At 35.8% G+C, this 14,577-nt stretch overlaps 1 pseudogene; it reads right to left on the minus strand.

Moving 5' to 3' along the window:
* Positions 1 to 14,205: 14,205 nt before the first annotated feature.
* On the minus strand, positions 14,206 to 14,324 carry LOC112472882 (annotated as a pseudogene).
* Between the last annotated feature and the right edge of the window lie 253 nt (positions 14,325 to 14,577).

Below are 14,577 nucleotides of genomic sequence, written 5' to 3' on the forward strand. Positions count from 1 at the left end.
AGGTTGTGGTGGTGTGTGTGTGTGTGTGTGTGTGTGTGTGTGTGTGTGTGTGTGTGTGTGTGTGTCAGAGACAGACAGACAGCTGGAGAGACAGAAAAACACACAGAGAGAAGACTGGGCTGACTTATTTTTTACTTTATTTTCTGAACCCTCAGAAAGTTTATTCAAGAGTGGAACTAAGTACCTTTATCGATGATTTAATTATTCAAGGAAAGAAGTAGAGAAACTGGATGGCATATCAAACATAGAGATTATTTATTCAGAACTGAGAAAATAGATATAAAACTGACAGCTGGAGAGACAGAAAAACACACAGAGAGAAGACTGGGCTGACTTATTTTTTACTTTATTTTCTGAACCCTCAGAAAGTTTATTCAAGAGTGGAACTAAGTACCTTTATCGATGATTTAATTATTCAAGGAAAGAAGTAGAGAAACTGGATGGCATATCAAACATAGAGATTATTTATTCAGAACTGAGAAAATAGATATAAAACTGTGGGCAAACATGCCATTTAGTCTCCTTCCCATTAAATTTATGATTTAGGGACATATGGAGCAGAGCAAACATTTGGACCTTTTAAATAGTTGAGGAATCTCAGGGGTTGAGTGTGATTAGGCCTGTACAGACATGTTAAATTATTTTTTTAAAAAGGATGTAAAAACATATAGTTATAATTAGAGATATATCACACTATGTATATGACAAGAGTCTGCAGAAGTCAGGAAAATACAAAAAAAAAGCTAATAGAGTTTGAGGTAAAATCCAAAGGTATACATCTTTTTTTTCTTTTCTCAAATGTCCAAATTCTGTAATACACGCTGGAAATATAAAAATACTAAATATAAAAGGAGAAAAAAAAAGAAAGTTGAGTGAGCAGTTAAGGCAAGTGGCATGAGGGGGAAAAATGGTACCCAGAGATTAGGTCAACTGGCAGCTTTCTAGTCTCCACGTCCCCATAAAACATATTGTGGAAATTCAGGCACTCTGGGTGTTTTACCCATCTCCTCAAGTCCCCTTACTTCCTATGGACACACCTAGCTCAGCCTGCAGCTGTACTACTTTAAGAGGAAGAGAGGCAATATGTAGTGGAGGACTGGATTCCATATGCATGGTTAAACTTCTTTCCTAACATCTACATTATTTTTAAATAGCCCTTCCATAGTATCTGAGAAAATTTGAGTAGTTTGGCTCTACAATAAGTGGCTATTAGTTTAGCAATATATGTCAAGAGCCTAACAACAGGTCTTTCTGGTATACCATAATGTATGCAGCAAATAAATGTACCTGTCTTTGTTTAGAAGAAAGGTTAAGAGCCTGTTTTTAAAATTGATGTTTTCTCCAGGGCAACAATCCTTTTTATGAGTCTCAATATTTTTCTTTTGTTTTGCCTTTGAACCCTGTTGTGCAGTAGGTAAACAGCCCTACATATTTTCCCCTTAAACTAATGAAAAGAAATTTCTTACTTATTGAAATTGCCCTAATCCTTAAACCCCACATCCTTTTATCCAAAGGAGAAAGATGATCTCTGTTCCTGGAGTCAGGGACGTGATTTGACTCAAAGGAGGGCAATAACTAAACTTTTTGTTTTCTTTCTCTCATTATGGTGAAGGATAACTGAGTACAAAGGTACATCCCATAGTACAACCAGTGACACAGCTGCAGCTGATCCAATGGATTAAAAAAGATCTATCTGGTTTGGAAAAATAATAAAATTAGAGCTGCACATTAAGTTTGAGAACTAAATCAATCTTTTGATTACTGGATTCAAGTTAAAGGGCATGAAGAAAAGTTTTATAATCTTCTCGGCATGGTTGGCTGTTTTTAGTTAGGCATGCTGACTCCAGCATAATGTCACACTTCCTTTTATTAAAATATCAAATTCTATTCAGGTGGAAACTTTCTTAAACGTCAAAGAAGGTTTATACTGAACACACCTGGCTGACTCTTGGGTTTATATCAATTACATGAAATTTTGGCAGGTTGGATCACACTTTCTCTGAAAAAGTGGAAACATGGTTCACCTTTATATTCTCCTATAATGTACCTATGTGACATGAAAACACCACTTGTTCTGACTAGAACTCTACTTAATGTTAAGACTTTTGTTTAAAATAAGGTGAGCAGTGAACACTGAGTAAGTGAATATAAACCATACATTATATTATGCAAGGGCTTAGAGTTGTGTTTGCATAATATCCAACCGATGGTGATGGCCAACATTGAAGAATGAGTTGGTTTGTGTTTGCTTGTTTATTTTTATAAGATAAAAGAATTCCAGAGAAGAACCTACAACTTTCTTAGAAACTGAATCCAAATTTTAAGAAATGTGAACCTTTGTTACTTCCAGATTCACATCTTAATCAGACACCAGTATATTAAATAAGAACAAATATACATCCCTTCAATCAGAAGCAACAAGGACACAGGAAGCTGGTTCCCAGGAATCTTATCTACCAGTTTTTCAGAAAAGAAATTAAGAACAAGTAATTAATCTTTTAGAAGATAATCTAAATCAGACTATACCTCTGAATCTCTAATAATTCTCCTTATAATTATATATAATTATTGGAATTATTCAGGGATCAACAACTATACTTTGCATAATAAGTTTCACTGAAAAATAAATATCATTCAGATGTTCTTATTCATCTCTTCTTTTGTCATCTATAGTAAATTTATAATTTTATTCACATTTTAAATTCACTTTTATTTAATAATAGTTACTTGAGATATAATTCACACATAGTAAAATTCACCTTTTTAGCATGTATAATTAAGTGTTACTATATTCACAGTTATACAACCATCACTACTATATAACTCCAGTATATGTTCATCACCCTAAGAGAAACCCTATACCATTAACAGGCACTCCCTATTTCTTCCATCCCCAGCCCCTGGCAACCACTAATCAACTTTCTAATTCAATGGATTTGCCTATTCTGAATATTTAATATAAATTAAATTATAAAATAAGTGTGCTTTTAGTTCTTTTTTTTCTTTTAGTCTGGTTTCTTTCAATTAGCATAAGATTTTCACTGTTATCCATGTTGTAGTATTTCCTAGTACTTCATTCTTTTTGAGTAGATAACATTCCATTATATGGATATACAAACATATGTTTATACCTTAATTAATTGACGGACATTTAGGTGGTTTTTGCTTTTTCACTACTATGAATAATGCTTCTATGAATATTCATCTACGATTTTTCCTGTGGACATATGTTTTCAATTATCTTGGGTATATACTTAGTTGTAGAATTGCCTGGTAATATGAAAATTTTATGATTAATATTTTTAAAAAATATTAAAAAGTTTTAATACAGGTTATATTTTATATTCACACCAGCAATGTGTGATGATTTCAATTTCTCTAAATCCTTACCAACACTTATTATTCTCTCTCTCTCTCTCTCTGTTTTTAGCCATCCTAGTGGGTCTGAAGTAGTATCATATTATGGTTTGAATTTGAATTTCACTAATGGCTTGTGATGTTGAGCATCTTTTCATGTGTTTATTGGACATTTTTTGGTTATAAAACACTGTAACTTCCATCTTGGAAGCTCTCTCTCTGCCTTGCATTACTTGCCTTGGGACAGGGAGTGGAGAGCAAGCTGCTATATCATGAGTCAATTCTTTGAAGAGGCTCACATGTAAGGAACAAAGACCTGCCAAACACCACATGAGTGAAGTTGGAAGTAAATTCTTCCTCCTCCAACAAGCATTCAGGTGAGTCTGCGTCCTGGTATACAACTTGATTGCAACCTCATGAGAGATCTTGAATCAGAGGCACTGAAATAAGCCACTTCCAGATTTGCAATTCACAGAAAGCAGGAAATAAGAGCTTGTTGTTTGTTTGCTTTATTAATTTAAATAATATTTTTATTTTTCAATTATAGTTAGCATACAATATTATATTAGTTTCAGGTGTACAACATAGTGATTAGATATCTATATAAGTCACAAAGTGATCACCCCACTAAGTCTAGTACCCTATGACACCATACATAGTTCTTATAATATTGTTAACTATATTCCTTATATTATACTTTATATCTCTATGACAATTTTATGACTACCAATTTGTACTTCTTAATCCTTTCCTCTTTTTTCTTCAACCCCCCTACCCCTTCCTATCTGGTAACCGTCAAATTTTTCTCAGTATCTATGAGTTTCCTTCTGTTTTGTTGTTGTTGTTGTTGTTGTTTGTTTGTTTGTTTATTACGTTCTTTATATTCTACATGTACGTGAAATCATATGGCATTTGTCTTAAGCTGATTTACTCCACTCAACACAATACCCTCTAGGTCCATCTATGCTGTAGCAGAAGGCAAGATTTCATTTTTTTCTTTTTTATGACTGAATAATATTTCTTTGTATATATGTACCACCTCTTCTTTGTCCATTCATCCACTAATGAACACTCAGGTACGTTTAATTCTTTTTCATTTGAAGTAGTTGTCGATAGATATGTAGTTATTGACATTTTATTATATGTATTTTATTTTTCTTAAAGAAGTCTCTTCAACATTTCTTATAATACTGGTTTGGTGGTGATAAACTCCTTTAGCCTTTTCTTGTCTGGGAAGCTCTTTATCTGACTTTCAATTCTACATTATAGGTTTTCTGAATAGAATAATCTTGGTTGTAGGTCCTTAGTTTTCATCACTTTAAATATTTTGTGCCAAACTCTTTTGGCCTGCAAAGTTTCTGTTGAGAAATCGGCTGACGGGCTTATGGATGCTCCCTTGTAGGTAATTAACTGCTTTTCTCTTGCTGCTTGTAAGATTCTCTCTTTGTATTTAACCTTTGGCATTTTAATTAATTATAATGTGTCTTGGTGTGGTCCTCTTTGAGTTCCTCTTTCTTGAGACTCTCTGAGCTTCTTGGGGTTGTACGTCTATTTCCTTCACCAGGTTAGGGAAGTTTTCCATCATTATTTCTTCAAATAGGTTTTCAACTGCTTGCTCTCTCTCATCTCTTTCTAGTACCCCTAAGATGTGAATGTTGTTGCATTTGATGTTGGCCCAGAGGCTCCGTAAACTATCTTTATTTTTTGAATTATTTTTCTTGTTGCTGTTTTGATTGAGTGTCCTCCACTACCTCATCCTCTAAATCACTGATTTGATCTTCCACTCCATCTACTCTGTTGATTCCCTCTAATGTACTCTTCGTCTCAGATATTGTATTCTTCATTTCTGACTGGTTCCCGTTGATATTTCCATCTCCATTTTTATGTTTTCCAACTCTTTGTTAAAGTTCTCACTGAGTTCTTTCACTCTTCCCCTAAGTTCCTTGAACATCCTTATCACCAGTGTTTTGAACTCTGCATCTGGTAGATTGTTTGTTTCCATTTTGTTTAGTTCTTTTTCTGGTGCTTTGTTCTGTTTTTTCATATGGGACATGCTTCTTTGTCTCCCCATTTTGTCTGCCTCCCTGTGTCTGTTTCTATATATTAGACAAAGTTCCTAAGTCTCATGGTCTTAGTACAGTGGCTTTATGTAGCAGGTGTCCTGTGGGCCCCAGTGGCACAGTCCCGGGAGGGGTCCAGCTGCAAATTAAGTTCAGCCACAGCCTGTGGACCTCCATAGCCACCTGGTAAGAGCCACCAAGCAATCCACAGGTCGCTGTCACCTGTGCTGGGCTTATAGGTGCCTCAAGAAGCCAAGCAAGAAACTGAAGCCAGCTGTTGCTAGTGGGGGCGTGAAACTGCTTAGTAAGGTACAAGGCACATGGAGGCCGGATGCTGCTTCTTTGGGTTTTGTCAGCTTTTGGGAGATTTTAGGAAAGTCCACAGCAAGAGCCAAGACAGGCCATTTGTATGGAATAAACTACTTGGAGGCAGCATGGGTGATCCCATAAGTTGGGAGGGGCAGGGTCTCAGAGAATCACCTGGGCAGAGTGACCTGTGTTATCCAAGTTGATGGTGACTCAAGTATGGGGCTCAACAGAGGAATGATGGGTACGGGTACTGCCAGTACTTCTTTTTGGGAGAAAGCTACCCTTCCAGCCCTCACCCTGAAGCCTGACAACTCAGTTTCTCCCCATATGTCCCTGGTGCTCCTCGAGCAGCTGCCCCAGCACTAGAGCTCAGAGTGAGTGAGTCCGTCAGCGAGTAAGGCCAGGCCCAGGCCCTTTAAGAGAAACACCTGCAACTCCCGCAGCCCACCGTCTCACTCAGCCGCAACCTCTACTGGTTTTCACAGCCAGAGGTTGTGGAGACTTCTCTTCCCAGCACTGGAGCCCTGGGCTGGAGAGCTCGGTGTGAGGCTGGGACCCCACACTCTTCAGGAAAGGTGAGCGCTCTGCATCCAAGATAAACCTCCTGATTCTCTATTACTGCATGCAGTTGTGGGCCCAGTCTGTTTCACGCCTCTGCCCCTCCTACTGGTTTGAGGTGACCTCTTATTTTTGTACATAGTTGTAAGGCTTCTGTTCAGCCAGACCTCAGGTGACGCTGCATAATGGTTGCTCTGTAGTTTCATTATAATTTCGGTGTGGTTGTGAGAGGAGCCTGCACAGCCTCTATCTTTTACGCTACCTTGACCGGTACTCAATAGCCTTTGTTTTAAACTACTAAGTTTTGAAGTAATTTTTCACAACAATAGATAACAACCAATGACTGTTGCAAATCAGTCTCTTTCTGATTTTCTATGACAACAAGATATTTTTTTTCATAAAAGCATTGAATCAAAAGCCAACCAAGAAATAATTTATAAAATCTTTTCTCCTGTTAAGTAAAAGTAAGAAAGAAAAATAAGTCATAACTTCTACGTCCATTGTCTACTCACTACTATATTTTAATGATCTTTTGGACATAACTTTAGCTCAATTCATAAAATAAAATCAAGAAGGTAGAGAAGTCTCGTTTGAGGCCCTGGTAGATGTAGAACACTGCATGCTACAAAACTGAGCTGGTTCTCCTGGCCAGCAGATATTTTGCTTATGAATTGCTATAGAGTGAACTGTGTTCCCTCCCCCGGCCCCCAAATTCAAATGTTGAAGACCTAAACCTAGAATATTTTGGTATTTGGAGATGGGGCCTTTGGGAGATAATTAGTTTTAGATGAGGTCATGAAGGTGCTCTCATGATAAGATTAGTACCTTATAAGAAGAGAAAAAGACATGAGAGCCCTCACTTTCTTCCATGTAAGAATACAGCAAAAAATGTGGCCATCTGTAAGCCAAAAACTTTCATTGTAGAAACAACCTAAATACACAAAAACAGATGAATGAATACTAAAAAAAGTGTTATATGAAATGGAATATTATTCAGCCTTAAAAAAGAAGGTTGCCGCAACAAGGGCGAGAGTGGAGGACATTATGCTATTAAATAAGCAAGTCACAGAAGGAAAAAATACTGCATGATTTTACTTATATGAAAAATATAAAATAGTCAAACTGAAAGAAGCAGAAAGTAGAATGGTAATTACCAGGAGTTGAGGAAGGTTAAAATTGAGAGTTAGTTGTTCAATGTATATAAAATTTTAATTGTTCAAGGTGAACAAGTTCTAGAGATCTGTTGTAGTGCAAAGTTTCTATAGGTAATTGTATTATATTTTACACTTCAAAATTGTTGAGAGGATAGATCTCATGTTAAATGTTCTTACTAAAATTATATACACACACACACAATTTAAATTGAGGAAGTGGAACTGTATTCAATAAGCATGATTAAGCTTTGGAAGAAATGTAGTCATATTAGTATAGGCATACCTCAGAGGTATTACAGATTCAGTTCCAGACCACGATAATAAAGTCAATATTGAAATAAAGTGAGTCACACAAAATTTTTGGTTTCACAGTGCAAGTAAAAGTTATATTTACACTATACTGTATTCTAATAAGTGTGCAATAGCATTGTCTAAAAAAACAATGTGCATACTTTAGTTGAAAAATACTTTATTTCCCAAACATGCTAATCATCATCTGAGCCTTCAACAAGTCATAATCTTTTTCTGGTAGAGGGGCTTGTCTAGATGTTAATGGCTGCTGACTGATTGGGGTGGCAGTTGCTGAAGGTTGAGGTAGTTGTGGCAATTTCTTAAATGAGACAACAATAAGGTTTGCTGCATCAACTAACTCTTCTTTTCATGAACTATTTCTCTGTAGCATTTGATGTTGTTTGATAGCATTTTATCCATAGTGGAACTTATTCCAAAATTGGAAGTCAATCCTCTTAAATCTTGCCACTACTTTATCAAATAAGTTTATGTAATATTCTAAACTATTTGTGGTCATTTCAACAATCTTCACAGCATTTCCTCCAGGAGTGAATTTCATCTCAAGAAACCACTTACTTACCTCATTTACAAAAAGCAACTCTTTATCCATTAATATTTTATCATAAGATTACAGCAATTTAGTCACATCTTCGGGCTTCATTTTTAATTCTAGTTCTCTTGCTATATCCACCACATCCATAGTTACTTCCTCCACTGAAATCTTGACCCCTCAAGGTCATTCATTAGGGTTGGAATCAACTCTTCAAACTTCTGTTAATGTTGATATTTTGACCTCTTCTCATGAATCAAAAGTATTCTTAATGGTATCTAGACTGGTGAATCCTTTCCAGAAGTTTTTTTTGTTGTTGTTTAATTTGCCTAGATCCAGCAGAGGAATCACTATCTATGGCAGCTGTAGCCTTACGAAATGTATTTATTAAGTACTAAGACTTGAAAGTCAAAATTACTCCTTGATCCTTAGACTGCAGAATGGAAGTTGTGTTAGCAGGCATGAAAGCAACATTAATCTCATTGCACATCTCCATCAGAGATCTTAGGTGACCAGGTACACTGTCAACAAACAGTACTATTTGAAAGGAACCTTTTTTTTTTTAATTTTGGGAAGTAGGTCTTGACAGTGTGTTTAAAATATTCAGTAAACTATATTGTAAACAGATATGCTGTAGGCAGAGCTTGATGTTCCATTTATAAAGCACAGCTAGGGTAGATTTAGCATAATTTTTAAGGGCCCTAGGATTTTTGGAATGGTAAATGAGCACTGGCTTCAATTTCAAGTCACTTGCTACATTAGCTCCTAACAAGAGAATCAGCCTGTCCTTTGAAGCTTTGAAGCCAGGCATTGACTTCTTTCTAGCTATGAAAGTCCTAGATGGCATCTTATTCCAGTATAAGGCTGTTTAGTCTACATTGAAAATCTATCTTTTAGTGTAGCTATCTTCATTAATCATTTTAGCTAGATCTTCTGGATAACTTGCTACAGCTTCTACTCGATGTTTCACCTTGCACTTTTACATTATAGAGACGGCTTCTTTCTTTAAACCTCGTGAACCAACCTCAGCTAACTTTAAATTTTTGTTGTGTGTGTGCAAATACTCATCCCTCTCAGCCTTCATAGAATTGAAGAGAGTTGGGGCTTTGTTCTGGATTAGGCTTTGGCTTACGGGAATATTATGGTTGGTTTGAGCTTCTATTCAGACCACTAAAACTTTCTTCATATCAGCAATAAGGCTGATTTGCTTTCTTATCATTTATGTGTTCACTAGAGTAGTACTTTCAATTTCCTTCAAGAACTTTGCATTCATAACTTAGCTAACTGTTGCAAGAGGCCTAGCTTTTGGCCTGTCTCAGCTTTCAACATGCCTTCCTCACTAAGCTTAATCATTTCTAGTTTTTGATTCAAAAGTGAGAGATGTGAGATGCTTCCTTTTACTTGAACATTTACAGGCCACTGTAGAGTTATTCATTGGCTTAATTTCAATATTGTTGTGTCTCAAGGAATAGACTCAAGGAGAGGGGAAGAGATGGGGAAATGGCTGGTCAGTGGAGCAGTAAGAATACACACAACATTTATCTATTAAGCTTGATATGAAGTTTGCTCTTATAAAGGCACAGTTGGTTGTATCCCAAAACAATTACAATAGTAACATCAAAGATCACAGATCACCATAACAAATATAATAGTGATGAAAAAGTTTGAAATATTAAAAGGATTACCAAAATATGACACATAGACACAAAGAAGGCAAATGGTATTGAAAAAAAAATGGTGCTGAAAGACATTCGAAGCAGAAACCTTCAATTTGAAAAAAAAATTCTGCAAAATGCAATAAAATGAAGTGCAATAAAATAAGGTATGGCACTACACCCTTCACTAAACCTAAATAAATAAATTAAGTATTTAGATATAAAAACAATAAGGCATATTGAATATTTTTCTTATATTTTTGTTTTTATAGCAGAAAGGATACAAAAAAATTAGAAATCATTAGTCTGGACTAAAAAAATACACATAGTATTATATTTCCTAAAATAAGATATTAAATGATTTTATTTAATTCACTGTACAACATTATTGAACTGATGGTAAAAGCAAAATACCATTTTAAACAAAATTTACTGTACTCTGTAGAGAATATCCATCATATGTTCATAATATCACTACTTGGCTAATCATGATTGCCTTTTCCATTTAGTTAAACAGAAAACAGCAAAAAACACAGTGTAACAATCCTTCAAAATAACAAAATGTCATTTTTCTTATCCCCATATTTAATCATCTTGACTTTCACTAGAACGAATAACTCTGGCACTCACATATGCCAACGAGTTCATCTGGAAGGATTCTCAGTAGAATTTTCCAGAAACTTCTGGCTTCCTTCTTGGCATGCAGCTTTAAAACTAATGGCAGGAGGAGTTCCAGGGGAAAGGCCATGTGAAGGACATCAGCAGTCATCTATCCCAGAGCCCTCTTTCTGATTCTTTCTCCTTGTTCCCAGTGATAGAAGCATGTTTTTCATTTTATTTTCCTCTCTGGTCCCAACTCCCCAAGTTTCTATTTAAAGATCTCATGAGATGTAAACAAACAAACAAACAAAAATACCTGGTAAACTCTAATGTAAATGATACGTGTATATTTCTTTGATTCTAAGTATATACAGGTTTCCCCAGCTCTCAGAAAGTAGAGCATCCCTGTGAAATGGTGTGAAGTGAAGAGCAATTACCATTAACTTACATGAAAAAAAAAATTGAGCATTCCCAGACCCCAAAAATAACCTACCAAATCATACCAAGTAACACATAAAATCTAAAATAATGCTAACATATAGTAAAAGCAGTGCCACTCTTGCTGCTTGGGGTGCATGCTGACTCTATCAAGGCTCCCTACAAAAAAAATGCTGGATGCTATTTTCACTTTTCACCCTTTTTCCTTATAAAAGTGAAAATTCTTTTTGGATTTCTTTGGGTTAGCAAGAACGATTCTTTTGTAAAAGTGAGGTAGCATAATGTACACTTTTGGAAAGCATTTTTTTACATTTTTTACATTTCAGTGTTTCTGAATTGAGATGTACCATACACTTAATGTGTATACATAACGTGATGTTGTTTTAATTTTTGCCCAAAAGTATTTGACTAAATTCGTGTTATTTCTTACAACTCATAATATTTACAATCAAAGAAATAAATGTCATATCTTATACTCCCCTTCACAGAGATATCTCAAAGGTTGGAAAAATGCTAACAATCTCTAAGATTATAGTTTCCAATATGCAATGAAAGAGTCAGATACCCTTTAAAAGAATGTATTGTCCCAGTAGTAGGACTAGTCTTAAATGATGAGAATGAAAATTTATTAGAATACCTGAACAATTTATATCTTACTATCATCTTCCAGTGTGTACAGAGGGCATAAATCAGATAGAAATGAATCTCAGATGTGCACAGATCCAATTTCATTTTATAGATCAGTTTTCTTCAGGCAGTGAAAGAAGGGGAAATATGTGCTCTCTGTTAGGGACAAAAAGGTCTTATGTTTTTACTGGTTGGCAAATTCTTGTCTATATCCAAGACATTCCCAAGCTCTGGTAGTTTCATCTGCTTTACCAGTACCACCAAACCAACTTTTCAGTGGTGAAGAGATGCATTAGCAACTTGAGTTCTCAGCCTTTCTATTCAAAACTTCACCACAGTTACTTGAGTCAGCTCTGTTCCAGCTCACGGCAAATGCATCAATTTCCGTTTGCTGGATGGTGAACAGACTTCTGAAAAAATAAATATCTAGAAAAACTGTTATAGTACCCGTGCACATGCATTCATTTTCTCCCCCAACCCAGTACTATGTCAGTATGCTTAGTTGACCACAGTACCACAACACTCTGGGGATAAAATAAACTATGTGAGTTTTAAATCATTTTTTAAAAAGCGATTCCTCCATTAAAGCATACCCCCATATGAATTCTGATATAATTAAAGCAGTAGGGGTGAGTTGTTTTGTTTTTAGTTCATTATTTTTCCATAGCAAGGTTTAATATAAAGAATACAGAATATCGATAAGCACAAAGAAAATAAATACATGTATTTTAACTACCTATAATTCTACCATGCAGAAATAACACTCTTGACGTTTTGGTGTATAATCTGACACACGCACACACACACACACACACACACACACACACATAACAATGATAACAATGGTCATAATCCTTTCCAATGAAAGAAAAGTAGAGACTATTTACACTTATTCAGCTGTCAATTCCGGCGTGTACACCAGTCACTCTTGACCCTGGCTGCATGTTTCATTGTCCTGGGTAACTTTTTAAAAATACTGATATCTAGGTCTTACCCCATGCCAATTAAAATCTAATTTCTGGTGGATGGGACTGAGGCATCTGTATTTTTAAAAGTTTGCACATTATTGTGATGCACCACTTAAAGCAATATAACGATCAAGGAACAAGTGAAAATATAAAAACAAAAATGATAAAATCATTTTGTCCGACTTATCAAACATCATTCTACTATGACTTTTTTTTAATGGTGGAGAAATAAATGGCTAAATATATGATTGTCATCAAAGCTAAAAGTAAATATTTTAGATATCTTAATGAGCACAAAGTCACCAATTTGTTTATATTTCATATGGAATGGGAGAGGGCAGGAATGAGAGTATACCAATTTTTTCACTACGAATCTGGTAGCATAGATAAACAAAGCAAAGATAAAACATATTTCCTGACCTTGGGTCTGCTGGGAAAGAAAGACACATAAACAGATAAACTGTACTACCACTTGGTATGTACCATACCAAAAGCCCTCTAGGTACGGGTGAACACAGAAAGTAGATTAATTAATGTCATGAGAGAAAGGACAAGTTAGGGAGGTCCCTCGGATAATGTGCAGAGTCTTGCCGAATGAGTTTTATGTGGCAGAGAAGGAGATGGAAATTCTAGCGCATTGAACAGTAAATTTAAAAGGAAGGAATCAAGACCCGGGCATGGCATATGACACTTTAGATAGTTCAATGAGCTAGAGTATAGGTTATATGTAGGGAAGCAGATGATGGTGCATTTGAAAAGGAAATCAGATGAGAAATTTTAGGAAAATGCACCTAATCTTGAAGCATTAGAACAGCAAGAGAGCAAACAGGTTTGTAAGCTGGAGGATAAACTGATCAGATTCCATTAGAATAATAACTTCAGGGGAACTCTATAAGGTGTGGTGAGAGAGGAAGCTTTAGCCCACATAGGTCTCTGCTGCAATAATTATTTTCTCCTTTGAGCAAAATCAAAGTTTTTCTTCTGCATATGGTGGAGAAAGAATGTGAATATAAATGTTAAAATCAGTAACATTCTACTTCAAGATTTCATCACAAAGGTAAAAAAATCATGGTCAGAAAGGCAGGTGCAGTTGTTTTCTCTTGTTTGTAGGACTGCTTTCAGAGCTTTACCAAGAGTACATTTCTGGTCTTTGTAGTATTTCCAGCATGTGTCAGGTTTACTAAGTATTCTTAGCTCTCTCTCCTGCCTTTTTAACTCTATGGATTGACAAGAAGCCTATTTAAACCAGGAGGTCTTGTTCAAGGAAGATGAAATTTTGAGGGGCTAACTGCGGTGCTATTTGAAACAATTCCATCTGCCCCCTTGTCAATCACATAGTAATGGTGCTTTGTTCATTTCCATGTCAAGGAAAAGTCTTTGCAAAGCTCTTCTACAAAAAGATGCAAGGGGCACACAACATCAGTAAGCCAAATGATGCATTTCAGAACACATACGTTTTGCTGCATTTATGGGAAGTAATTTGGATAATTGTGACAAATATGTAACTGAGTATGTCATCTAAAAAGTACACTAATTTTATTCATTTATTTATTTTAGGCAAGGCAACCCTTGGTTGACTTCACAGATTGCAAGGACCTTGTCAGCTTACAATCCCTTATTTTTTTTTTTTATTTTTTATGCCTATGGTGCCTGGTCTTCCTAGGTGGTCTCCCATCCAAGTACTGACCAGGCCAGACCCTGCTTAGCTTCCAAGATCAGATGGGATCGGGCTTGTTCAGGGTGGCATGGCCATAGACAAGTACACTAATTTTATAATTCTCAAGCTAACCACTGAAGACTTAAAGACTGAAGCCACTTCCAAATACTTTTATACAATAATGGCAGGAATGATGTTCTGAGAATGAAAAGTATTTCATAGTGCCAGTCTCAGTGGCTGATTCCATACCTGGCAGTGAGAAGTGTATAAACAATTACACTTTGCAATTAGAATCACTGTGAAGCCCTAAATTCAGGGTATTTTTTTTTAAAATAATACAACCTCCTGTTATA

Source organism: Pteropus alecto, unplaced genomic scaffold, assembly GCF_000325575.1.
Source record: "Pteropus alecto unplaced genomic scaffold, ASM32557v1 scaffold139, whole genome shotgun sequence".
Lineage (NCBI taxonomy): Eukaryota > Metazoa > Chordata > Mammalia > Chiroptera > Pteropodidae > Pteropus > Pteropus alecto.